Here is a 27,876-nt window from a genome sequence, read left to right on the forward strand (position 1 = left end):
AATTCCGCACTCCTCACCCCGGCACCCCCCCCCCCACCCCTCTCCACGGGAGCGCCCCTGAACCTGCCACCTGCCTGTCTTCAAGGGGCTGCTAGAGCAGAGGGGCCCGAACGGTGGCAGCCCAGAAGAGCACGATGAGTGCGGCCGCACCAAGTTTTAGTGCACAAGGTGTGTTCTGCTACTTCAGGCCAACCTGCCATTCCCATCCCCTTCCCTGCAATGGATTCGGGCAGCAGGCCGAGGCGGGGGCGGGGGGGCTGCAAAAACCACGGGAGAGCCGGGCGACTTGGCCTGGCCCGCCCCCCTCCAGCAGGCCAGCTTGCCACGCCCCCTTTCTCCGGAAGCGCGGCCCTCTTTTCGCCTGCCTGCCTGCCCGCTGGTGGGGGGCGCAGGGCGCGGCGCGCTCCGGTTCCCTGCTCTCCCCCCCCCCCCCCATCTCGGCTGCGTCGCCTCTGGAAGCTTCTTCGGAATCTCCCCGCCCTGCCGGGCCCGGCCTCAGGGGAGGGGTGAGCCAAGGACACCGGCAGGAGTCAGCCGCCCTCGCGCCCCGAGGCCGCCTCTGATTGGTGCGGAGGAGGCCTCGCGACCGCATTCTTCGGGCCGAGCGCGCTCCCGGGCGGAGCGAAGCCGGGCGAGGCCCCGTGGAAGGCCGCGGCCGCGACGGGGCTCAACGTTGCTCAGGCTCGCGTTGCCTTTCCCTCCCGTCCCCCGCCCGTCGTTAAGGAGCACGGGCGGAGGCCGGCGGTGCTGCGGTTTGCATCGTGGCGGGGAAGGGGGACTCTCGGCACGTGCAACTTCCCGGCGGCGCCTGGAGATCTCCCGCTGTTATAGGTCCTTTGCAGACAATCAAGATCGGTCCCCTGGAGGCAATGGCTGCTTTGGAGGGCGGTTATACCCAGGTTGGGAAATACCTGGAGGCTGTGGGTTGGGGCCGGAGAGACCTGGGTGGGGTACCGTGCCATAGTCCCCCTTCCAAAGCAGCCATTTCTTCAAGGGGATCTGATCTCCATTGCCTGGAGAGGCCACACCTGGAGGCTGGCATCCCTACCTGCCCTCCCCAGCCTCCACCTCTCAATTTGCCAAGTATTTATCAAAGCAGAGCTGGCAACCTTGTCTTCTATCTTTGGACGCCTTGGGCGGGGGTCTGAACTTTTTGAAATCGTTGGAAAATTCATCCCCTTACATGCTCAGTAAGGAAATGTGGCGCAGTGGTCAGAGTGTCAGACCAGAGCAGTGGTTCTCAACCCGGGGGTTGAACGATCCTTTCACAGGGGTTATGGCAGGGCAAGCAGTTTGGTCGGGGGGGGGGGGCATCCACACAACAGCCTTGCGGGGTAGATCGAGATAGAGCGTTCGTCTGTCTGGAGCAGCGGAAAAGAGCGAGATCGGCATGGTGGGACAAGAGGCGGAACAACTGTACCCCCCCCCCCAAAAAAAACAATATATAAGATCATGAGCAATGGATCTTCACGCCATTGGTTGGTTTCGGTTTAATTTCTGTGAAAGAACCCTTGCATAATATTATGGTTGGGGGTCACCACAACATGAGGAACTGGCAGCATTTATTGACAGGCGCTCAGTATTTGTTGACGGGCTCATGGGAATTGTAGTCCATGAACATCTGGAGGACCACAGGTTGAGTGTTCCTGGACTAGAGGCTGCCGCATTTAACCATGACACCACACTGGCTGCTTGTCTATAAAAGTTCACCTTCCAGCCTGCCCCGGGGGGCCAGAACAGGCAGAAATCAGTGGAAGAATCTTCTGCTTTCACTGAATCTCTCCACCGGAGAAGGCTGTGAATTTCCGCCCACCATGGAGCTGTTCCCAAGTGGTGTTAGAGATGAAAATGCACACCTCTGGCACTGGCGTTCTTGCAATCACCCCCAGGGATGGAGAAGTGTTAGGAATGGGGGGGGGGGATGGGTGGTGAGAAGAGGAGATTTTATTCCCTCTCCTGCTCTGGAACCACATGAAGCCTCACACCATAAGACTAGAGAGGAGCGTCACTTTTTTTGTGAGAGAGAGAAACTGAGATGCAGCTTTGCTCTGCTTCGGCCTCATTTGGAGTCCTGTGTTCAGTTTTGGGCACCCCAGTTGAAGAGGGATGTAGACCAACTGGAGTGTGTCCAGAGGAGGGCAACAAAGATGGTGAGGGGTTTGGAGACCAAGACGTATGAAGAAAGGTTGGGGGAGCTTGGTCTGTTTAGCCTGGAGAGGAGACAACTGAGAAGGGATCTGATAACCATCTTCAAGTATTTAAAAGGCTGCCGTGTAGTGCAAAGTGCTTTCTTGCCTCGGAGGGACGGACCAGAACCAATGGGATGAAATTAATTCAAAAGAAATTCTGTCTAAACAACAGGAAGATGTTCCTGATGGTTAGAGCGGTTTCTCAGTGGAACAGGCTTCCTCGGGAGGTGCTGGGTTCTCTGTCTTTGGAAATTTTTAAACAGAGGCTGGATAGCCATCTGACAGAGAGGCTGATTCCGTGAAGGCTTAAGGGGGTGGCAGGTGACAGTGGGTGAGCAATAGAGTGTCCTGCTTAGTGCCGGGGTTGGACTAGATGACCCAGGAAGTGCCTTCCAACTCTATGATTATATTGATTTGGACAACGGGATGGAAATTGTAAAAAATAACATAGGGGATAGGTAGAGGTTGTAACCCCTGAATCTGGGTGCTGGATGCATGACACATTGGCCTGTGACGCATCAGAGACAGTATGGCGGTGTGATTGTCAGCCTGGGTCAGCTTTTTCAACCTTTTGACCATGGAGGAGCCCCTGAAATGATTTCCCAAGCTTTGGGGAGACCCAGGAGTGACGTCTGCTAGCCCCGCCTCCTGCTCATGCCCCTAGAAGTGACATCACCACCCATGCTAATAGGCAGGCTTGAGGAGAACTGAGTGGGGGAGAGACAGGAGGTGGTTTAAAGTAGAGGCATGCAGGTGCAGTAACCACAAGAGAACTCAGGCTTGTGAGGGGGAGCAGCGGAAACGGCCGTGTCTAGCTTTTTGCTGAGTCCTGAGTCCATTAAGGCAGGAAGGGAAGGGCCACAGACCCCCTCATTGAAGAGTAATAGAGTTGGAAGGGACCTCCTGGGTCATCTAGTCCAGTGGTCCGCAACCTTTTTCAGGCTGCGGACCGGTGGGGGGGAGGTCGATCCGGGCGCTGCACATGCGCGGCAGCCCATGTGCAAACACTCATGTGCAAACACTGACAGGTCAGTGCATGTGCGTTTGCACTATGCGTGGCCGCAAACGCGCATGAGCTGCAGGTCCGTGCATGCGCATTTGCGCCATATGCTGCCACAAACGCGCAATCTCAGCACTTTCACGCATGTGCTGCAGGCGGCACCTGGCACAAACGTGCATGCGCGGACCTGCCACACATGCACGTTTGTGCCGGTGGCCATGCTTCCCTTTCCCTCCCCTCCCGCAGAAAGAAGCTTGCCGGGCCACAAGCTAATCGGCCAATTTGGCGGCCGATTTGTTGCGGTCTGGGAAGTTTCTCACTGCGGGGGCGGGGCGGGAAGAGGGATCCGCAGCCCGGTGCCGAGGCCTTTGTGGCTCAGCGCCGTGCCGCGGCCCGGTGGTTGGAGACCACCAATCTAGTCCAACCCCCTGCACTGTGTGTGCAGGACATTCACAACCCTATTGCTCTTCCACTGTAACCTGCCACCCCCGTTGCCACAGACCACTAGGGGGGGGGGCATGGACCCCAGTTGGGAATGGCTGGCAACAACAAGCCTTTAATAGCATATAGGGAATGGCTGGCTTAGGTGGACCCCAGGCAACCCCAGGAAGGGGCTTTCCAAGCCAGTAAGAAGCAGAGATGGTTGGCCATTGCCTTCCTCTGCAGAGCCTTCCTTGGTGGTCTGCCATGCAAGGACTAACCCTACTTAGCTCCTGAGATCTGCTGCGATGGGACTGTACCAGTGTTGCCGTCTCTGGGCTGGAAAATTGCTGGAGAGTCAGGTAGTGGAGCCAGAGGAGGGTAGGGTTTGCTGACCTCAGGGATCCCAGTGGTCCTCATGCCACAGTGTCTACCTTCTCCGGCAGCCATTTTCTCTATGGGAGCAGGTCTCTGTGGCCTGCAGGCTGGGAGTCATTCCAGGAGATTTTCAGCTACCATCTTGAGCAGGGGTAGTCAAACTGCGGCCCTCCAGACGTCCATGGACTACAATTCCCAGAAGCCCCTGCCAGCATTTGCTGGCAGGGGCTTCTGGGAATTGTAGTCCATGGACGTCTGGAGGGCCGCAGTTTGACTACCCCTGATCTTGAGTCTGGCTTTCCAACGTTATAGCTTGCCATTATACATACCTGGAGCTGCAGTGGGTGGTCGCTAGTAGAGGCATCTAAATGCTGCTCAGTCTGGAACTTCTTTCAAGACTGCTGGCGTCCCTTTTTTAAATCGCTTTCATGAGAGAGCAGGAGAGCTCTCCCCCCCCCCCCCCCCCCCGGTCTCCAGGCTCCAGAGCTCTCAGCTTGAGCACGGAGGTCACCCAAGGATACTTGGCAAGGTGGCATGTGGGTTGACGCCCTAGTGCCAAGATGACGTCGGTTCCCCCCCACGTTGGAGGCCCAGCTTCGAGCTCTCCTGGGATTGGACACGGCATCTCCTCCTGGAGACAGGATGCTGGGGGTCTCATTCAAGAAAGCCCAGTGTGATTTGGTTACTCTTTGGCCCTCTTTGACAGCACACTTTAGCATATATTTTAAATAAAGATTGTTTAATATTCGCTAAATAGTATTTCTGCAACTTGCGCCTGTGAATTCAGCAGTCTGTCCCACCGGTCAGTGGGACTTACTCCCAAGTAGGAGCCTGTACATTTACTAGCCATGGTTGGTTAAATTCAGAGGAAAATCCCATTTGGTCCAATGAGAGTCTGAGGCCGTAACATCAAACATTCTTACTAGGAATAAACCTTTTATCTAATTTTGCAGGGCCTGCAAAATGGAGCTCTTCCACCAGGCCTTTGATTGAGGCCATTTGATTGGACAACAAACCCCCTCCCCAGATATGCCCACCAAGTACACCATGGGGCACCCTACGCTGCCAAATCTGCAGGGTTGTAGTCGATGTAATAGTTCACTTACCAATGATGTTATTGTTCTTGCTGTTACCGGTGTTATAAACTGTGATAGTTACTGAGCCTACATTGTATCTATTTTATAGTTTTCTCCTTCTTTGTAAACCACCTTGAGCCACAAGGAGGGCGGCATATAAATACAATAAAGACATAAAAAAATAAAGGCATTATAGTTGCACTAGCAAGCAACCCCGAAGGGCGGAACTGGAAATTCGAATCCAGGCTAGTGCAATTGTATACAGAGAACTGCGGCCTTGGGTGGGTGAATGGGTGAATGGGTGGGGCTGTAAGATTGGCCAGGCTCCCCAACCTCCTCCATTGGGGAGTTGGGGGTGTGGTTGCCAGATCCTCCACCATGTTGTGTCCATGGGTGTCATAAGATTGCAACCTACCGGGATTCAGCTGAAGGCCTGCCGTCCCTGTAGCCCGCTGCCTTTCCCACTCAATGCTGAGTTTTCAGTTAAGCATGCAGTAGTTAAAATCTGCTACAGTTCTAGAATGTTCAGAGTTTTAATAAGGAGCTGTGGACCCCGGCCCAAATTGGACCCAGGCCCAAATTGTGAATATTCTAGGGGGGCGAGGTTTGGTTTGGGAAATACCTGGAGGCTTTGGAGGTGGAACGGGAATAGGCAGGATTTGGCTCAGCGAGGGACCTCAGTGGAGTATAATGTTATGGAGTCTACCCTCCAAGGCAGCTCATTTCTCTAGAGCAGGGGTAGTCAAACTGCGGCCCTCCAGATGTCCATGGACTACAATTCCCAGGAGCCCCCTGCCAGCATTCGCTGGCAGGGGGCTCCTGGGAATTGTAGTCCATGGACATCTGGAGGGCCGCAGTTTGACTACCCCTGCTCTAGAGGAACTGATCTCTGTCTCCTTGAGAGGAGCTATAAAACCAGAGGATCCCCAGGTGACACCTGGAGTCTGGCATCCGGTCTTCTCCCAGCGCATGGTAGAAGCCCAGATGGATCGGAACAAATGCAGGCGGAACTACCATCCTTTTCTGTTTTGAAGAAGAAGCGGAAGGGTGGGGGGAGAGGCAGAGAGAGACAGCAAAGGTGACCCAATGCAAATGAGGGCAGATTCCCTTCACTTTGCAGCGCTGTGCAGAGGAAGAAGCCTTGGCTGATGGTGCCTGTTTCCCCGGCCCACAATGACCGACCGGGGGTTGCCGGCACTGGGTTCAGACATTCCTTGGTGAATTGGGGGTGGAGCTGGGGAGGGCAGAGAAGAAGGGGTATCGTTGCCATAAATTAGCTCTCCAAAGCAGCCATCTTCTCCTGGGAGTCTGCTAACTATAATCTGGAGATCGCTCGGACCCAGTTGGGGGCTGAGGGCCCTACAATGATGACAAACCATTCTACCCTGTCTTCAGTGATTTTGCATCTGGAGAGCCAGCTTCATGGAGTGATTAAGAATGGTGTCAAAAATTGCCAATGAAGAAGAAGAAGAAGAAGAGTTGGTTCTTATATGCCGCTTTTCCCTACCCAAAGGAGGTTCAAAGCGGCTTACAGTCGCCTTCCCATTCCTCTCCCCACAACAGACACCCTGTGGGGTGGGTGAGGCTAAGAGAGCCCTGGTATCACTGCTCGGTCAGAACAGCTTTTATCGAACCCGGCATGCCAGTTTAGAAGTCCGCACTCCTAACCATTACACCAAACTGGCTCAATGCTGACTATATTTCAAGTCGTCATGGCGGGGTGTTGGGAAAAGTTTTCAATTAGCAATAATCGCGCCTCGGATTAACCTCATTGGCTACGGTACTGCAAAGCAAGTACCTAGAGGAGCTTTAGGATAGGTGGACATATGTAGTCTGGAAATGTTTTTATGATGTTAAGTGATTGTTGTCTGAGATTGCACATTCTTTTTATTACTGATTTGAAATGTTTTCAATCCTTTTATATTTTCCTTTTGTATTGTAATGGCCTATGGCTACATGCAATAAAATCTGACTTGACTTGACTTGATTAAGAATGGTGGCCTCTAATCTGGAGAACCGGGTTTGATTCCCCACTTTTCCTCCACATGTGGCCAGCTGGGTGAGCTTGGGACAGTCCTAGTTCTCTCAGAGCCCTTTTAGCCCCACCTCCCGTACAGGGTGACTGTTGTGGGGTGAGGAAGGGAAGGAAACTGGAAGCCACTTTGAAGCACATGAGGACTGCTGGGTGACCTCTGTTCTTTCAGAGCTCTCTCAGCCCCACCTCCCTCACAGGTTGTCTGTTGTGGGGAGAGGAAAGGAAGGAGATTGGAAGCCGCTTTGAGGCACATGAAGCCTGCTGGTTGATCTTTGTTCTTTCAGAGCTCTCTCAGCCCCACCTCCCTCACAGGGTGTTGTGGAGAGAGGAAGGGAAGGAGATTCGAAGCCGCTTTGAGGCACATGAAGCCTGCTGGTTGACCTCTGTTCTTTCAGAGCTCTCTCAGCCCCACCTCCCTCACAGGACTGGGACTGGCCCAAGATCACCCAGCTGGCTGCATGTGGAATAGGAGCGGGGAATCAAACCCAGATCTCAAGATGAGAAGCCACGCTGGTCCTCTGGAGGTCAGTTCTACTAGCAAATCCCCTCTGCTTCTTGCTAGCCTTGAAAGCCCCTCGCTGAGGTCCTTATATGTTGGAAACTAAGCAAAGTTGATGCTTGGATGGGAGATCACTGAGGAAGATGCTGCAGAGGAAGGTCACAGCAAACCCGTTCTGTTTCTCGCTTGGCTTGATAGCCCCTTGCGGGGTTTGCCAAAAATTGCATGCACTAATGTGGGTTTTGACCACCTTTGCACTTTGCACACCTACAAAGAGATGTAATACCTCTCCCCAAACCTTGCCCACCCTGAAGCCTGCCCTTCCAGGCTACTCTCCAGGAATTTCCTCCTGGAAAGTTGGCAACCCTATGGGGAACATCATTAAGCTGCTGACCCTCAGCCTCAAAGGATTTCTGAACCAGCATTAGCTTTGCCTGATGCCTGAGCACACAGGACGCACCTCTCCAAAGCATAAGTGTTGCACATGTCAGAGCAGGGCTGTCAAGAGCCACTGGTCGCCTATGGCGAGCGAGAATCACCTCTAGGCGACTAGGCATTGGTGGAAAAACAAGCCAGCACACATTTGGGGATGTGAGTGGTTGCACAACCGATGCCGGAGCATTTTGGAAGATCGCGTTCCCACATTGGCACCAGACCAAAACTCTGCTCTTGCTTTCCCCCCCTCTGGGGCAGAGGATGCGTCAGGCTGTGGCCTGTGTCCGGAGGGTGAATGGCTGGAGGGTGTTCCCAGCCTCCCACGGCTGCATGGCCCAGCTGCTCTCCGGTTCCCCATCACCGGCCAGCCATGAAGGAAGAGGTTGCAGGTCACTAGGTCAGGGCAGATCAAAGAAGCTGACCCCCTCCCCGCCCCTGTTGTGTCTGGAGGACGTTAACCCTTTGCAAGCTCCACTGCTGCAGTAGCAACGGAAGGGACAGAGCTGAAAGGCTGCAGCCTCAGGATTGGGAAAGAAGAAGGGAATGGAGGGGCAGAAGGGACGCGAGCCCTGGATCGGGGCAAGAAGAGAGGGCAAAGACATCTCTTTGTACTCATACAATCTCTCTCTCCGTGTGGATGCAGAAATGGAGGCACTCTTAAGGGGCTACTCCAATGCCATCTCATGCGAGATTGTTCTCCCCCTGCTGTTCTTTTCCGGTAATGTGCACACTCGTACACACACCCTTGGCTGCGAAATCTGCGCAACCTCCGAATTCTCGTAATGTTGAGCATCCGGCATGCACGCGCGCACACCTCTCGCCGGATCTTGCCTGCATATTAAGGCATTTTGGCTGAGTAGAAACGAAGGGATTAAAAGTATTGCCCAGTGGAGTCTTTGCCCTTGATGTTCCAAGCTGATATCTTTCTAGGTTCTCCGAAGCCAATAGGCTTAGAACAGCATCACTCTGATTAGGACAGTGGTGGTCTTGTTCGGACACAGTACTAGGGTTGCCAGCCTCCAGGTGGTGCCTGGAGATCTCCGAGAATTACAGCTGATCTCCAGATGACAGAGATGAATTTAGGATTTTAGGATGCTTTGGGCTGATCCTGCGTAGAGCAGGGAGTTGAACTAGATGGCCTGTATGGCCCCTTCCAATTCTATGGTTCTATGATTCTGTGACTCTATGAATTCCCCTGGAGAAAACAGCTGCTTTGGAGGGTGACCTGCACGACATTCTACCCTACTGAGATCTCTCCCCACCTCCCGCCCAGCTTGCCTCCTAAATGTCCCAAGAATTTCTCAAACCCAGAGTTGGCAACTCTGGTGAAACAGCTTTGGGGAAGAAATGGTTGGGCACCCTCACAAAAAGGATATCCAGAGAGTGGCAATTATGGAGTTTTGTTGTTGTTAATCTTCTTCTTCTTCTTCTTCTTCTTCTTCTTCTTCTTCTTCTTCTTCTTCTTCTTCTTCTTCTTCTTCTTCTTCTTCTTCCACCTTCATTCCTAGAACTTCTGGGAACTCCATCTTAAGAACCATTTAGCCAAGGTGGGGTTAGCCTCAGTTGCTGAGCCCTCAGAGGTCTAAACCAGGGGTAGTCAACCTGTGGTCCTCCAGATGTTCATGGACTACAATTCCCATGAATTGTATTCTCATGGGAATTGTAGTCCATGCACTTCTGGAGGACCACAGGTTGACTACCCCTGGTCTGAACCATCAGCTACCAGCGCTTCCCAGCTACTGCAGCGCTCCCAGGGAGGATTGTTCAGGTCTTCCCAGCTAGCAAATTCAGCTCTGTCCCTTTTGGATCTAATGCTTGTAAAACAAGCTTTGCCCTTCAGCGAGCACTGTCTACAATATTTCTACCCTTGTCCTTTCAGCTAGTCCAGGGCTTTAGATGACCTCTCCGTGTCACGGTGGCTCTTTCAAAAGCATGCCCCGTGTGCCTTTGCTGAACACGCAAATTAACACAACCTACATAGACTCCTGTGGCGCACGGCGGTAAGGCAGCTGACATGCTGTCTGAAGCTCTGAGCATGAGGCTGGGAGTTCGATCCCAGCAGCCGGCTCAAGGTTGACTCAGCCTTCCATCCTTCCGAGGTCGGTAAAATGAGTACCCAGCTTGCTTGCTGGGGGGTAAACGGTAATGACTGGGGAAGAGAATGGCAAAACCAACCCTGTATTGAGTCTGCCATGAAAACGCTAGAGGGCGTCACCCCAAGGGTCAGACATGACCCGGTGCTTGCACAGGGGATACCTTTACCCTTTACCTTTTACATAGACATCAGCTATCTGTTAGCCTGGTTTGTCTACATAAGGTCTAAGTATTTGCAGTCTGATCACAGCTAGCTCCCCAATCCCTTTCCCCCAGCACAGGCTTACATAACACAGATTTCACCCAACCCCCACGTAGGTTTCATATGAATCTAGGGATGCCAGACCCCCACTGGGGCCTGGGGATTCCCTGCTTTGGGACCTTTCCCCCCACTTCAAAGGCTCAAGAAAGCAGGGGGAATCCCCTCCCCACAATCCCTCCCTCTGAAAATTGCTGAGCTTCCATTTGTGGCTCTACCACCCATAGACGCCACCCGCCACCCTGCCCCTGAAGCTTGTGCAGCCGTTTTGTGTGGCTCTGCCAACAACAGCCTTGCAGGTTTCACGTGGGGGGGAGCAGGTGCAGTGGTCATGGGCAGGTAGCAGAGCTGCAAATGGAGTCTCTGCAAGTTTTGGATGAGAGGGGAGCAGGCACCATGTGTGCAGGTGTGTGCAGGTGGCAGAACCACAAAATGCAGTTCCACAAGTTTTGGGTGGGGGGAGCAGGTGTGAGCCACGGCTCCTGGTTTGGTTTGGGCGCAGGCTTTCTTAATGAGGGTTTTGTGAAACCATGGGGTTTCGCGATGACCCTGGAAGGGTTTCCCAAGTGGGTGGGAGTTAATTTTTAATAAACCTGAACAGTTCTGCAGGGCCTGCAAAAGGGAGCTCCTCCGCCAGGCATTTGGTTGAGGTCGACCGAAACCATCACTTCCCATTGGCCCCCCCAAGCCCCCCGCTCCTACTATGACTGGCACCAATCTGCCCAACCTACTGGGCCCCAGTAAGAGTTGAGCTGAGGCTCGTTACAGTTTCCACCATTCTTTAGTGTTGTTGTTATGTTAATGTTATTGTTATCACCTTGTTGTTACTATAAATCATGTTACCTGTATCGTTTTCTTGTTTCATGTAAACCGCCCTGAGCCTTCGGGGAGGGTGGTATATAAATTCAATACATAAACAAACAAATAAATAAATTTTGGAATTAATTTATTGGGTGATATGACCATATACTCGAATGGGTAGCCGTGTTGGTCTGAATTGGCATAATAAAATCAAAGTCCAGAGAGCACCTTTAAGACCAACAAAGATTTATTCAGGGCGTGAGCTTTCGAGTGCAAGCACTCTTCATCAGACTATGATCTTCTTACATGACAGGGAGTGTATAGCAAAAATCAATTCTGTTACATCAGTAGACTGTGTCACACCCAAATACCGCCAATGATAAACCTTTGTCAAAACGGGATTGTTTGGCTGTTTTGACAAAGGATGATCATTGGCTGTATTTGGTTGACACAGTCTACTGATGTAACAGAATTGATTTTTGCTATATATTTCCTGTCATGTAAGAAGATTATAGTCTAACGAAGATGACCACATATGGTCACATCAACCTGCCCTCCCCCCACCAAATGGCCAATGATGGGAAGGCGAGGGACCCTGGGTGGACATATACACAGCTCTGCTTCCCAACCATATTCTGCACGATCGTGCCACTTTTGGGGCTTCTCAAAACCTGAAGAATGTTTCAGAGGTTTCTCTACAGTTAAAAAGTTGAGAACGTGTGCTCTGGAGTTTTGCTGAAAAGACAGAGAAGAAGAAGAAGAAGAAGAAGAAGAAGAAGAAGAAGAAGAAGAAGAAGAAGAAGAAGAGTTGGTTCTTATATGCTGCTTTTCTCTACCCGAAGGAATCTCAAAGTGGCTTCCAGACACCTTCCCTTTCCTCTCCCCACAACAGACACCCTGTGATGTGGGTGAGGCTGTCAGAGCCCCGATATTCCTGCTCAGTCAGAACAGTTTTATCAGCACTGTGGCGAGCCCAGCTGGCTGCATGTGGGAGAGTGCAGAATTGAACCTGGCTTGCCAGATTAGAAGTCCACGCTCCTAAACACTACACCAAACTGGAGCATTTCTCACCACCGCCATGTCTCCAATAGGCTGACATCATTTTCACCTGATGTCAACATGTTGGGGAGCTCCTGGATGATGCCCCAAGTCTCCCCACCGTAAGACCAGTTCTACCTGGTGACCCTATAGGAATCCCAGAGTTGTGCCAAGGCCAATTTGAAAGTCTCTGGCTTTGCAAAGCAAAACAAAACACAAGAGCTTCTTCAAGACTTGGGCCTCCACCGGTGAAAGCTTTCATAAACGAGGGCCCACTTCATGCGAGGCACTGAGCCGTGTGAAGGGAAAATTATTATTTACGAGCATAGGGCCCATCAGTTTTGATGGCTAGCCCAATGCCTGATTTATTATGTTTCGCAGCACTCAGAAAATGTCTATGGAATTAGAAGTTACGTCACGACAATTTGTATTTTCTTCAGTGTTCCCCTATTGATACCTGATTTATGCTGAATTCTTATTTTGATTTATAGTAAAACAGTGTTTTTGTTCACGTTTCCGTCTAGATTTGTAAAGGCTACCAAGGGATGCGTTGGAATAAGTAGCGATCAAGGAAGTATTGACACAGTGATAATGTAGCAATAAACTTTGTTAAATATTAAATAATGTTTAAGATTCAGATGAGAGGGAGATAGGGAGATTTATGTTGAGAACTTGAAGATGAGGGGATCACTCTAGATCTTTATTAATCTACTAGCGGAAAAACCCGTTGTACAGAAAATACAACAGGTTCCGGGCTTCCCCACTGGGCAGCTCTGGCGAGGCCTGGTAAGACCATGGCAGGGCTGCTCAGGGTGGGGGTGAGCTCTGGCAGGGGCTCCCAGCCTCCTCTCCCCCACCCCTGGCAGCTTCGGTGAAGCCACGGCAGGGCTGCTCATGACGGGGGCCACCTTACCTGACTGCTACCTTTTTGTGCAGCAGGAAGGTGGAAGAGGAGACAGTCAGGGATGGGCCTTTTCCTGCCTAATTGGTGCTTTGGTATGACTGACTCCCCAATGGCCCAGTCAGGTAGGCAGTGAGTCCCAACTCCTCCCACCACCCCAGTCAGGCTTTGTGTTACAGATATTTAATTCTATTATATAATGAATAGCAGTTCCCATATTGCTATCTACAATTTCTTTTCTGTATGTCTATTTTTTGCTTGAAAAATATACTCCCAACAATTAATTAGATAGTTGTCTAGATAGTTGTCTGGCCCGAAGTCACAACCTCTCAGCCTAGCCTACCTCACAGGATTGTTATGAGGGTGAAATGTCACCAGAGAGAATGCTGGCTTAGTCGCTACTATACCCCCTGAGAGCTGGCACAGTTCCAGCTGCCATCATTTAAACCAACCCCCCTAGTAATCTCTTTAATCCGTCAAAAATATCAAGGGAAATTAGTTGCTTCCTTCTTTGCCTGCTCATTTCCACACATAAGGACATCTCTAGGTGTGGTTCGAGTGTCAGATTAGGATCTGGGAGACGCAGGTTCAAATCTCCTCTCTGCCGCGGAAGCTTGCTGGGTGACCCTGGGCCAGCTGCAAAATCTTGCCCTAATCAATCACACAGGATTGTCCTTGTGTGGATAAAAATAAAGGGGATATCAGGATTTGTAAGCCACTCTGGGTGTCCACTGGGGAAGAAAAGTGGGGTATAAATACAAAAATGGCACACAAAAATGGCTACTATTGTAGAATCAAAGTGTAGCATATAATGGAGCATGTTGACCTAGATAGCATGGGCTAGCCTGATTTTTTTTTCAGATTGTGGAAATGAAGCAGGGAATGGCCCCAGTTTGTACATCGATGAGAGACCAGCAAGGAGGTTGTGATGCAGAGACAGGTGATCATAAGCCACCTCTGAACATCTCTTGCTTTGGAAACACTTTGGCAGACATTTTCCAGCCTTTTGACTATGGTGTAAATTCCTGAAAAAATTTGCCAGCTTTGAGGTAACCCTGACGTCAGCTGGCCATGCCTTCTTGCGACACCCTCAGAAGTGACATGTCACCCCCTCTCTCCAAAGGGATTAAGCTAGGAGTGAGATGAGACTGACCAGGGAAGTCCATTATAACAAGAAAAGCTTCTTCAGATACGTGAGGAGCAAACATAAGGTAAGCGAGGCAATAGGCCCACTGTTGGGTGAATATGGAGGGAACTCTGAGAGAGGACAGAGAGAAAGTAGAAAGGCTCCATACCTATTTTGCCTCTGTGTTTTCCTTGAAGAAAATAGACACGTCTGGGAATGGTAGTAGGCAAGGTATGGTGTCTGGGTGGCGGGCTGACCTGGACAGAGAGGTTTACAAGAGGCAACTGAACACACTGGATGAGTTCAAATCCTCTGGGCCAGATGATGTGCCCCAGGAATGCTTGAAGAACTTTCTGGAGATATGGCAGAACCCTTGTTCATCTTCTTTTGGACCTCTTGGAGGACTGGAGAAGTCCCAGAAGACTGGGAGAGAGTGAATGTCATCCAATCTTCAAAAAAGGGAGGAGAGATGACCTGGGAAGCTACAGGCCACTGACTCTGACCTGAGTTTCAGAGAAGATAAGGGAGTAGATATCAAAAGTGGCAATCTGCAGACATAGGCTGCTTCAGGAGGTGGGGAGCTCCCTCTCACTGGTTGTCTTCAGACAGCGGCTGGACAGATAGTTATCGTGGACTAGATGGTCTGTATGGCCCCTTCGCGTTCTGTGATTCTGTGACTCTTATATTCACGTCCCTTAATGGTCTGGGAAACCTGTATCTTCAGGACCGTCCCCTTCCCTCTATTCCCCAAAGAACAGGCGTTCTAAATCTGTCTAGGGTTCCTGGCTCCAAAGAGATAAAACTGGCCTCGACCAGGAGCAGGGCTTTTTTGTCCCCGGCCCCAGCCTGGTGAAACACTCACCTGAAGAGATCAGGAAGCAATTCCAGAGGGCCTGCAAAGCTGAGCTGTCCCACCATGCCTGTGGTTGAAGTCAGGCAATAACCCCTGAGGATGCCGGCCTCCGTATTTGAAACGTCTCCGGACAGGAGCCCTCCCGAGCCTGACGAATCTCCAAAGGAAGAAAAATAATAGGAAGTGCTTTTAATGAAGGATTTTCTGTTTTGTTGATTAATTGCTTACTGCGTCCTGTTTTAAAATGTTGCTAACCGCCCTGAACTAACAGGAACGGGGCCTTCTGCAAATGAAATATTTGCTTATTTGTCAGCAAGAAACCCCCCAAACAAGCACAAATGCAATAATAATAATAAAAAAAACATTCCCTGTTGCTTAAGTAGAACGAAGGGCACAGCAAGCTGAGGCTGAATCCGAGATTCCTTTCCTCTAATCCCTCCCCTCCCCTCCCCTCTCCCCCCCCCCCACCCCAATATTTCCCTTGCCGTCATTAACCCTCCTTCAGTATCAGGAAATCCACCTTTCATCTATGTCTTCAATGCACTAATAAGAGGGAACATTGCCTAGCTTTCACTGAGGCTCAGGTAATGTCAAGGTAAAGCAGGAAATGGAGATGTGATTCAATGTCTTGAAGAGCTGTAACTTTCTACTCCCCGAAGAAGTCGCGGCTTACAATCTGAGATGCGATTCTAGTTTCTTGAGAGGAGGGCACTTGGGGTGAAGCTCCAAGGCAGGGGTAGTCAAACTGCGACCCTCCAGATGTCCGTGGACTACAATTCCCAGGAGCCCCTGCCAGCGAATGCTGTAGTCCACGGACATCTGGAGGGCCGCAGTTTGACTACCCCTGCTCTAGGGAGAGCTTACAGGTGGGATGCTCGTGGCCATTGCAATGTTCGTCCAGAAGGTGGCACCAAACGCCAGTGTAGAGGGCAACCTTATGGCCACCTGTCCTTTCTTTTTGATGCAGCATGGGGGGAGCAGGGTGAAGCCCTCCCCATCTGCCTCCCGCTTCCTCGTTCCCCAGACGACGTCTCTCGGAAAGAGCTGCCAACAATTTGGAGAGAAAAAGCAAGGCTCGACTGCTTTCACGGAAGTGTAGTATGTAGAAATGGGCAGCTGGATCTTTTCTTGGTGCGGAGGTGATAACATGCCATTACAACGGTGGTTCTCAACCTTCCTAATGCAGTTCCTCCTGTTGTGGTGACCCCCCCAACCCTAAAACGATGCAAGCGATCTTTCACAGACGTTCAACCCAAACTGACCAATGGCGTGAAGATCCATTGTTCAGGATGGTATATAAATTGTTTTTGAATGCCATTAAAGGTTTTGTATTGTGTATTGTAAGAGAGCCTCTTGTGGCGCAGAGTGGTAAGGCAGAGACAAGCTGTCTGCCCATGAGGTTGGGAGTTTGATCCCAGCAGCCGACTCAAGGTTGACTCAGCCTTCCATCGTTTTGAGGTCGGTAAAATGAGTACCCAGCTTGCTGGGGGGTAAACGGTAATGACTGGGGAAGGCACTGGCAAACCACCCTGTATTGAGTCTGCCAAGAAAACGCTAGAGGGCGTCACCCCAAGGGTCAGACATGACTCGGTGCTTGCCCAGGGGATACCTTTACCTTTACCTTTATTGTATATTGTGTGTGAAATTGTTTTTTCCCCCAGGGTTTCTCAGTTCAGTTCTGCCTCTTGTCCCACCATGCTGATCTCACTCTTTTCCACTGCTCCAGACAGACGAACGCTCTATCTCGATCTACCCCGCAGGGCTGTTGTGTGGACGAAATGAAAGAGAAGCAGTGTCGGCCACTTTGTGACCCCCTTGGAGAGAAGGGCAGGGTACGAACTGAGTAACGAAAACCAATGATTTGGAAGAACAGAAATTGAGTCCAAGGGCATTTTAAAGACCAACAAAGGTTTATTCAAGGCATGAGCTTTCATTTGCATGCACACTTCCTCAGACAAAATTGATTCAGAGACATCAGTAAAGGGATGTGGGCCACTTTGGGTCTCCTTTGGAGAAAAGGGTGGGGGAGGAGCCAAGAATGCCCATGATTTGGGGGAGGCAACATAGGATGCCCCCAGAGCTTCTCATCACGTCTGGGCTGGGCCGGGCTGCATGTCCAGCAGGGGCAACAGTGGTGGTACCCCCCTCCCCGGCCAAGCTGCTTCCACATTGCCTTTGAATCCTTCCACGTTGCCTTTGAAGCTCGCTGAGTGAACTTGGTTAGTCTCTCTCTCTCTCTCACCTTGACCTGCTCTGCAAGGTTGTTGTCAGGATAAAATGGTGAAGGGCAGAATGACACTGGCTACTCTGGTTCTTCACTGGGGAGAAAGGCGGAGCAAAATTAAAGACACGATGATGGTAATTTTAAAAACACTAAAATCATAGAATCCTAGAGTGGGAAGGATCCATGCAGGCCATCTAGTCCACCCCTTGCTCAATGCAGGATCAGCTTTAAGCATCCAGGATAAGGATCTGTTCAGATGCTGCTTGAAGACCACCAGTGAGCGGGGAGTTCCCCACCTCCTTGGGCAGCTGATTCCACTGCTGAACTACTCTGACTGTGAAAATTTCTTTTCTGATATCTACCTGATACCATTCTATATATAGCTTAGACTCATTATCATGGGTCCTATGATCCTCTGCTACTAACTGGAACCACTCTCTGCCCTTCTCGAAATGACAACCTTTCAAATACTTAAAGAGAGCAATCATGTAGCTTCTTGACCTCCTCCAGGCTGAACATTCCCAAGTCTCTCAGCCTTTCCTCCTAGGGCTTGGTCCCCTGGCCCCAGATCATTCTCTTTGCCCTTCTCAATGTTGTCCACATGTTTTTTGAAGGGAGGCCTCCAGAACTGCACACAGGACTCCAGCTACAGTCTGGCCAATGCAGTATACTATGCAGTAGGACTGACATCTTGCGATTTTGACGTGATGCCTCTGTTAACAGAGCCCAAGACTTCATTAACCTTCTTTTCTGCTGCATTTCGCAGTCTGCTCATATTTAGCTTGCAATCCATGACCTCAAGATCTCATTCATGCACACTGCTCCCCAGAAGTGTACCTCCCATCCAGAATGCAAGCTTCTCATTTTTGTGACCCAGATGTAGAACTCTGCTCTTCTCCTTAATGAATCACATCTTGTTCTCATGTGCCCACTTTTCCAGCATGCTCAGATCTCATTAAACTCTATGTCTATCTTCTGGGGTCTTCCCTGCTCCTCCCAATGGGGTGTCATCTGCAGATTTAATGAGTAGTCCCTCCACTCTCTCATGCAAATCTTTGATTAAACTGTTGAAAAGTGCCGGGCCCAGTAGCGAGGCTTGTGGCACCCCAGTACTCACCTCCCTCCAATCCGATTGAAACAGCCTTGAGAACTACTCTTTGGGTGCAATTTTCCAACCAATTCTCTAACTCTAAACATCCTTTCCCAGAGTAGCCCACAGATACTCCAGGGAAAAGCTTACGTACAAAGCAACCAGGGCAGAGTCTGCACTTGCTTTCTTTATTCCATTGTCAATCCTGTTGAATTCAGATCGCTTTGAACTCGGGTCTTCCTCCCCCCCTCCTCCTCCCCATTGAAACAGGAAAGTCTTCTGCACGTGGTTAGGAAGGCTCAGAAGAGGTGGGGGGAGCCAAGCCTCTTTCTTTCTTTTCTTGAAGGGAGGGGGGGGGGGAAGGAGCCAGGCAGGGAGCCTCTTTCTTTTCTTGGAGGGGAGGGGGAGAAGATTGAAAAAGGCAGAGAAGGGAGAATAAAAATCCAGGACCGACAGAAGTTGAGAGAAATCAGGGGCTTCTCCTTTAAGGCAAGCGTGTCACATGACCAGGTGTAGCCTATCAGAGGTTCTCTACCACGGAGTTTTCTTTCCTAAATGGATATTGAGGATTAAAAGCACTCTGGGATATTGCACAATAAAGGTAGGGTCACTCCGGATCAATCCTTCTTGCTGCAGAAGGAAAATTTAAATAGCCCAAAATCCAAACGGAAATCACATTCTGTGTAGAGGGCAGGGACTGAATCGATCTGGGGTTGGAATCAAAGCTCCGTGCAGTTTACACCCAGGAAAGATCCCTTTTCTAGCAACTGAGTTTGAGTTGTAAACTGCCTCTGAACATGGAGGTTTCCTAGGGTTGCCAACCTTTAGGTGAAGTCTAGTGATTATAGCCAATTACAGCTGACCTCCAGGTGACAGAGATCACATCCCCCGGAGAAAATGGCCACTTTGGGGAGTGGACACCATGGAATCATACCTTATCGGAGTCCCTCCCCTCCCCAAACCCTGCCCTTCTCAGTCTTCACACCCAACATTCCCAGGGATTTCCCAATTTGGAGCTGGCAATCCTGAAGTGCCCCTTTAGCCACCATGGCTGATGGTGGTTGCTCAATTCAGCTTCCTTATCCCTTCTTAACTGAGCATGTTTTGAACTTTAACCTGAGCTCAACTGCTGGACAATTTTACCTTATAGGTATGCCCTCCCCTTAACCATCTTTGGTGTAGTCTGCACCGGGCTTTTTACCCACTGCCAGCTCAAATAAATCTCTGCCGTCTAGACTGAGTTTGATTTCCATTTTGATTTTGGGCACTTTAATTTTTCCCTCTGCAACATGCATGATTGATCTGGAATGACCCTACCTTTCCCCCGCGATATCCTGGAGTGGATATAACCCTCGATATTTGAAAAATCAGTAAATGTGTGAATCTCTGATTTTTGCGAATTAACTTCCTGCCTCCAAAGCTATATCAAAGCAATCTTCCCTGATTGGCCAGGGTGTCAGTTCCAAGACTTCCTGGTTCCCGGTTGCAAGGCTTCCCTTAAAGTGACTGCGCTCCAGAAGTCCTAACTTCTCTCTGCAGAGATTGGCATCTTGGATTTATTCCCCCCCTGCTGTCTCCAACTCTCTCCCTCCCCCCTCCTTGTTCAAGAAAAGAGACTCCTGCTGTGCTTGGTTCCCCTCCCCATTCTGACCTTCCTCAATTGAGTGCAGAACACCTTTGTTTCAATGGGGGGGGGGATAGAGGAAGACCCGAGTTAAAATCGATCCGAATTCAGCAGGATCCACGACGGAAAAAACAAAGTAAGTGCAGAGTCAGCCTTTATTGCCCTGTTCTGCATCTTTGCCAATTTTTCAATACCCTTGCTGAGCTAGGCTGGCCAGAAACTGTAATATATTCTGTATATAGCTGCAAGACAGATTGATAGTCAAACTTTCCGTACACTCAGGGTGCTGTAGAAATACTGATCTCCGAGTCTGTAGAAAGCCAGCAATCTAAGAAGGATGTAATGCAAAAACAATGCCCTGAGACCTTAGCTTTCTGTGGGCTGGGAGGGGCTTATTATGTGGACAAGCATAGAGTTTCCAACTCCAGATTGGGAAACGGAGCTGGTGGAACCTGAAGGGTTTGGAGAGGAGGGTTTGGAGAGGAGAGCACTGTATAATATCATAGGGACCATTCTCTGAAGCAGCCATTGTCTCCAGGGGAACTGATCCCTGTGGCCTGTACAGCAGTTGTAATTCAGAGAGCTCTTCAGGTCCCAACTGGCGGTTGGCAACCCTAATACAAGAATGAAGTCTCCGTGCCCTCCACATACAAACTCATGCGCACACGCACGCATGTGCACAAGCCTTTTGAAGAAGCAGAACCTAGAAATGACATTCCACATGTTATGGCTCCACATTCAAAACCTCTCTCATGGCCTGGGCCAAAAGACTTAATTTTCCAGCTCTCTTTAGATATTCCAAGAAACGGTCAAAAAACAGACAAGGGAGTGGCATCTCATGCCCATCATGCAAGCCCGCATCGTGCCACAGGCAAGGCCTTATCCTTCCGCCTGCCTTTAGCACGTTGTCCAGCAGTGTGAGGGATCAGAGCATCAGAGCCACATGTGGGCCTGCCCATGGTCCAGCAGGATCCTCACACCCCACTCCCCATGCTGCCATGTGCCTGGGCAAGTGTGCCTTCCATCGCCCCCAGCTGAGTCGCAGTGCTGAGCTCAGCTGGGTGGGCCCCGGCTGCCTTTTGGGCATCTCTGTACAGTGCCCTTTAGGAGCCTCTTTTCCATTCCCTCAGGCACCACCCTTCCTTTCCCATCAGGATCCGTCTGTCCTGACCACACCAGCATCAGCTGCTGCAGCCGCAAAACACTCAGTTCCTGAACATCACCCTCACCGCCCTTTGCATGAGCAACCCCTCCTGCCTGTCTCTGGGGCCATACCCAGAAAAGCCCCATCGCAGTCAATAGGAGCTCTTCATAGCCAAGGATTTGGCAAGATTTGGCAGTTTTGCTCTAGAGAGAGGAGTTTCTGGGCATTTTCGCACATTGGAAAAAATAGCGTTATGCCAGCAAAATGGCATAGCACTAAAAATTATTGCGCCTCCGGTCATTCCTCACCTTGAAATGACGGACTCTCCTCCACCTGTCAGTCAAGCCAAGAAGCCAATCCCCTTTCTCAATGTTTTAAAGGGCCCACGATGACCGCTAATTTTTTCTTCTCCATTGAAACACTTATGCATCTAATCATAGATGCATAGTGCTTCTTTATTGTCACCCCTTATAGAATCATGAGTTTGGAATCTTAAAACAATTAATCTAATTCCTGATTAGGGGGTGGGGACTTTAGAGAGGCATGCTTTGTGTAACAACTTTGGGGAAGAATTCTTTTTGGCTTTGCTTGCATGCTTGAACGTCTACTTGTTGCTCCAGGCAGTTTGCTTAAAAAAAACAAAAACCCTGTCCCCGGGAGAAGGGAAAGGGAGGCGGGTACAAGGGTGGGACATTGGAGGTGGAGAAAGTGTTTCTTTGCCTCCATACATTTCTTTAGCATGTGGCTTGCTGGTTGCTCTCCTGTAGCTCGCACTACATAGGTTGGGAAATCTACTTTATGTGATTCCCCAACTACTGCTTTAAAATGGCAGTTGTTGCTTGAGGTTTGCTGGAGGTTAGTGACGTCATGCAAAATGCCAAAATTAAGGCGCCTTCATAAGGTAAGCATTTCAGTATATTTACTGGGTGTGGAATGGCCCTCTTTCTTTTTCTGAGTGGAGACAGAGTTTTGATAGGCAAGCTGGCACATGGCTGGGATGGGCTCATAACGACAAGAAGTGCCATGTTAAGAGCACCAACTCAAACTCACTCACCCACTTGTGTATAAAAATTAGGAGTCATATTGCATGTGGCTACTGGCAGGACAGACTCCTGGAGACTGCCTGCCAACATATCTCCTGCCACCAGTGGCTGGGAATAAGCCAAGACCTGGTACTGCATTAGCACTCATGCATAACAGTTGCTTGGGCAGCTTTGGCCAGAGAGCCATTTTTGAATATAAGGAATGTGGTGGAATCACAATCTGCAAGTGAACTCAACCCTGAAGGAGTTTAAACAGCTGAGCTGCACCCAAGTGCTCACTAGTGCTTCAAGTGGTCATTGGAGAGGTTGCAGGGAATTCTGAGCCATGTGCTCTGGAGGTTCCTTTGTTTTAGGTGGGCTCCGGTCCAATTCCTGCTTCTTGAGGAAGAGCAGATCAGTATGTGCTCTGAAGCAAGGAGCAGACCCTATTAGGCTCTATTTGCTGATGTGTGGGCATGTAGTCTGCCTGTAGCCTAACCATCGAGGCTTGAAATGTGCTGCTTTTGTAACTACTCTTTAAGCTTTTGCACTCTGATTCAGAAGGAGAGTGATATAGATGAATATGATATATTTTGTAAATAATCTTTCCCAGTAAAGATTCTATCTTTTAAACCTCAAAGCAATGTGAGTCTGGATCTGTGCCTCATCCACAATGGTAACTAATAATAATTGCAGAGGGACTCAGGATCCAGCCAAGTTCAAAAGGCCCAACAGTATGTACCTTTTCATCCCTTACCGTAGAGACTGTTGGAAATAGCTCTCTGTGCGATGCCTTGTGACTTCTGAGACTGTAAGCAGGAACTTTCTTCACAATAGGGTTAGTGGGAGACGGGAACACTGACCACCCACCTTTGATCTTACTGACCAGTCCCTAAAGGGTAATTTCCTGTTTCTTTGGACTTTCTCGTTCCTTCTCCATCTTTCAAGCTCACCGACATGATGGAAGGGAGATGCTCTCTCTATCCAGCTATTTAGATGAGAATAGGAACCCTATATTTACCTCTGTGTAGAATTAAGTTATCTAAAAAGTATGTGTTATATTAGTTGCTATGTTGGTGAACGTGCCTTTCTTTGTTGTTTTTTGACTGCATCCATTTTGCCTCACAATCTGCTTACTTGCCACATGAAGACACGTTGCTGTCCTTCAGGATAATAAGACTTTACCAAAAGTCTAACAATAAATATCCTTCTGAGACTGGGGGAATTCCTAGACCCTCATTTAGTGTAGCAGCATCATTTTAGGTAGGGTTGTAGGGTTGCCAGCTCTGGGAAACACCTGGATACTTTTATTGGTAGAAGTGGAGCCAGGAGAGAACAGGGTTTGGGTCAGGGACGGGCCTCAGTGGAGTATAATGCTATGGAGTCCACCGTCCAAAGCAGCCATTTTCTCCAGGGGCTGTACGGGGTTCCCAGTCCGAATAAATCCCTCCCGTCTACACTGAATTCGATTTCCATTTTGATTTTGGCCGCTTTAAATTTTCCCTCTGCAACATGCATGATTGATCCACAGTGACCCTACCTTTCTCCAGCAATATCCAGGAGTGGATATAAGCCTCAATCTTTGAAAAAACGCCACCAGTATAAGTGTAGATTTCTCATTTTTTGCGAATTAACTTACTGCTCTGTGCCTGCAATGTAGCAAAGCAGTCTTCCCTGATTGACCAGGTTCCTGGTTGCAAAGTTTCCTTCCCTGTTTTAAAGTGACTGCGCTCCAGAAGCCCACACAGAAATTTGCCTCGTTCTCTGAGAGCAGCTGCTGGCTAGGGAGTCAAAAGAGAAGGAATAAAGCACTAGTGCCAGCTGGACATCACTTCACGCCCCCCCCCCCCGCCAGTTCAGGAAAGGTAGTTCAGCTTCGTGACTACCACTCCCCTCCCTGTTCTGAGCTTCCACAATCAAGTGCAGAAGGGGGGAGGACGGAGAAAGACCTGGGTCCAAACTGATCTGAATTCAGCAGGATCAACAGTGGAAAAAGAAAGTAAGTACCGAATCAGCCCAGGAGAACTGATGCCAGTCACTTAGAGATGAGCTATGAAATGGAGGGTATCCCCAGGTCCCATCTGGGGGCCACATAACTCACTGCAAATGAGTGCTCACAACCCGGGGAGAGGGGACGTGCTCTCCCAAGTCCTGAGGGGGAATTTGGCGGAAATCGGTGCAGACTTACGCATGAGTACTGGCACATCTTTAAACAAACAACACTAAACCAAACCAAGCAAAACAAAACAACTTAATGCTCACTTCACTGGGGGTGAACATCCAGACCTCTTGGATGTGTTTTCATAGACAAGCAGAATCTTCCAGAAACTAGACATCGTTCCCAATAAACAAGTGATTAACCAAAACCCTCCCTTCTTTAAATTAGCAACATTTCTATGAGGAAGGAAAGCAAAAGTACCATATACATGAGTAATGAAATTAAATTGGCTGTCTCTGGGATGGCTAACTCCCATTAGGGTGTTCCCAGACGGAGAGCTTCCGGCAGTTTTGGTCATCGGAGTAGATGGCCAGCACACGAGAGTTAGAAATAATCTGTGGCTAGAATAGACCCCTTTTCTCTGCATAATGGCCAGCCTTACCATTGAGACATTGCTGCGGGGATGGACGATTTAATCAGTGGAGGCCTCATTTGAGTGGGGCCTGGAATTCTCAAAGAGTTCCAGCTCATCTTCAGAGGACAGAAATCCAGACTATTCACCTGTAGAAATGGGTGCCTTCAATGAGAGCCAGCTTGGTGTAGTGGTTAGGAGTGTGGACTTCTAATCGGGTTTGATTCCCCGCTCCCCCACATGCAGCCAGCTGGGTGACCTTGGGCTTGCCAAAGCACTGATAAAGCTGTTCTCACCAAGCAGAAATATCAGGGCTCTCTCAGCCCCACCCACCTCACAGGGTGTCTGTGGTGGGGAGAGGAAAGGGAAAGCAAATGTAAGCTGCTTTGAGACTCCTTTGGGTAGGGAAAAGCAGCATATAAGAACCAACTCTTCTTCTTCTTCTTCAGTAATATAAGGGCTCTCTCAGCCTCACCCACCTCGCAGGGTGTCTGTGGTGGGGAGAGGAAAGGGAAAGCAAATGTAAGCTGCTTTGAGACTCCTTTGGGTAGGGAAAAGCAGCATATAAGAACCAACTCTTCTTCTTCTTCAGTAATATCAGGGCTCTCTCAAACTCACCTGCCTCACAGGGTGCCTGTGGTGGGGAGAGGAATGGGAACAAGTTTGTAAGCCGCTTTGAGACACCTTTGGGTAGAGAAAAGCGGCATATAAGAACCAACTCTTCTTCTTCTTCTTTAGCGTGAAGTCCCTGCTGAATTTCTTCCCCACCCCAAAGTCCATCCGCTCCAGGGACCACCCACAAATATTCACTGAGAAAAGGCTATAGCAGTTGAATGCACTAGGGATGCCAGCCTCAAGGTGGGACCTGGGGATCCTCTGGAACTCCGGCTCCTCTACAGACAACAAATGCTCTTTAGATGTCGTTCTCTCTGTACTCTGGAGGTCAGTCGTAATTAGAATCATAGAATCCTAGAGTTGGAAGGGACCATCCAGGCCATCTTGTCCAACCCCCTGCTCAATGCAGGATCAGCCTCAAGCATCCAGGATAAGGATCTGTCCAGATGCAGCTTGAAGACTGCCGGTGAGGGGGAGCTCCCCACCTCCTGAGGCAGCCCATCCTACTGCTGAACTACTATGACTGTGGAATCTCCCCTCCGATATCTAGCCAGTACTGTTCTGCATGTAGTTTAGAGCCATTACTGTGGGTCCTATCCTCCGTTGTCAACAGGAACTGCTCCTCCTCCAAGTGACAACCTTTCAGATATTTAAATGTTGGGAGATCTCCAGGGACCACCCCAGCTCTTTGCAGTTTGTCCCTTGCAATGATAGCCCTCTTTAAGTATTTGAAAGGTTGTCACTTGGAGGAGGGCAGGATGCTGTTTCCGTTGGCTGCAGAGGAGAGGACACGCAGTAATGGGTTTAAACTACAAGTACAGCGACATAGGCTAGATATCAGGAAAAATTTTTTCACAGTCAGAGTAGTTCAGCAGTGGAATAGGCTGCCTAAGGAGGTGGTGAACTTCCCCTCACTGGCAGTCTTCAAGCGAGGGTTGGATACACACTTCTCTTGGATGCTTTAGGATGCTTTCGGCTGATCCTGCGTTGAGCAGGGGGTTGGACTAGATGGCCTGTATGGCCCCTTTCAACCCTATGATTCTATGATTCTAAATAGATTAGCAATAATACCCTCAGCAGCCTAAACTCACCTATATGTTTTCCTTTGTTCCATAACCATCAGAAGAATGTTCAGGGATGCACCAATTTGAAGCCAGAAGGGGGTGTATCTAGAGTTGCAGACTTGGGTTGGAAAATACCTTGATATGTTGAGGGGGGAGCCTGAAAAGAGGGAGGGCCATGTGATGCCATGGAGTCCACCTTTCAAAGCATCCATTTTCTCTAGGTGAGCTGATCTCTGCTGTTTCGAAATCAGTTATAATTCCCAGAGAGCTCCAGCTACCACCTGGAGGTTGGCAATCCTAGGAACATCCCTCAGCTTTGAAATCCTGTTTCCCTAAAGATCAGTCAAATCCTGATCTTTGTGTCTTTTGAAAATGGTAAAAAGAAAAAAAGATCTTCCAAATTAATGTTTAGAAGCCAGGAATAATGTAGTGGTGTATTGTCAACCGACCAACCCAAGCCCTTGAGATGGAGTGAGCCAGAAGTTCAATTAATTCACGAATGGATTTCAGATAACCAAGCCTCACGTCGTGGTACCTTATTAATTTATTGACACTTTCAGGAGCCGGAGGCCAGAAGCAGAGAAGCTGTTGAAACGATCTAACAGTTTCCCATTGTAAGATCCAATTTCCGAAACATGATTAAGGTAATCGTCTCTCTCTCTCTCTCTCTCTTTAATCTGACACCAGAGATTTTGGAGTTCCCACCCTACCCTTGAAGTCTGGCCATGATATCTCTGCCATCAAAAGTGGTTTCCTTTGTGCAAATTTCTTCAATGAGCGAGTGATTCACTGCTTCTCCTGGCCCTGGATCACAGCCTTCTGTCAAAAAAAAAAAAAAAGAGACCTATCTCCCCCCTCCCCAGTTTCTTCAACTGCTTCCCCTTCTGACAGAATCGTCTGTGTTCAGGGTTGATCATTTCCTGTACAGAGCTGGCAGACCCGGCCTCCAAGCCCTGACTCAACACCAGCCGAGATCCCTCAAGCCAGATGTTTCATAGCAACCGAAGCAAATGTTCTCGGAGAGGAGGGTGGTGGACCCCAGGCAGCCTGCGACGTCATGGAGTCGTCTGTCGACGCATCGTAGACTTGGGGAGACTTGTTGACTAATCCAGCCGGCTCAGAAATGGTTCCCCCACGAGCCAAGAATGAATAATTCCCACCTCGTAACAGTCTGGTCATGGTGGGCCTACACGGACCAAAGCTGTGGACTCAGGAAAAGCTGTAGCTGGCAAGGCATTTTGCTTATGGGAAGGGCATGGATTCAACGTGCGTTAAACATGTTCTGGTCCCACCCAGTTGGCACCAGGTGTTCTGCCAAGCAGCTCTCTCGTGGCAACCCATGGCAGGACGAAGGTCATCTCAGGACCCTACAAACTCAAGACGGATGTTGTGGGCCAGAGAGAAAAGCAGGCCTTAAGT

General features: G+C 49.7%; 1 pseudogene; it reads right to left on the minus strand.

The window, feature by feature from the left end:
• Nucleotides 1-6,727: 6,727 nt before the first annotated feature.
• On the minus strand, nt 6,728-6,856 carry LOC143839186 (U4 spliceosomal RNA; annotated as a pseudogene).
• Between the last annotated feature and the right edge of the window lie 21,020 nt (nt 6,857-27,876).

This window comes from Paroedura picta, chromosome 5 (assembly GCF_049243985.1).
Source record: "Paroedura picta isolate Pp20150507F chromosome 5, Ppicta_v3.0, whole genome shotgun sequence".
NCBI classification, from domain to species: Eukaryota; Metazoa; Chordata; class Lepidosauria; order Squamata; family Gekkonidae; genus Paroedura; species Paroedura picta.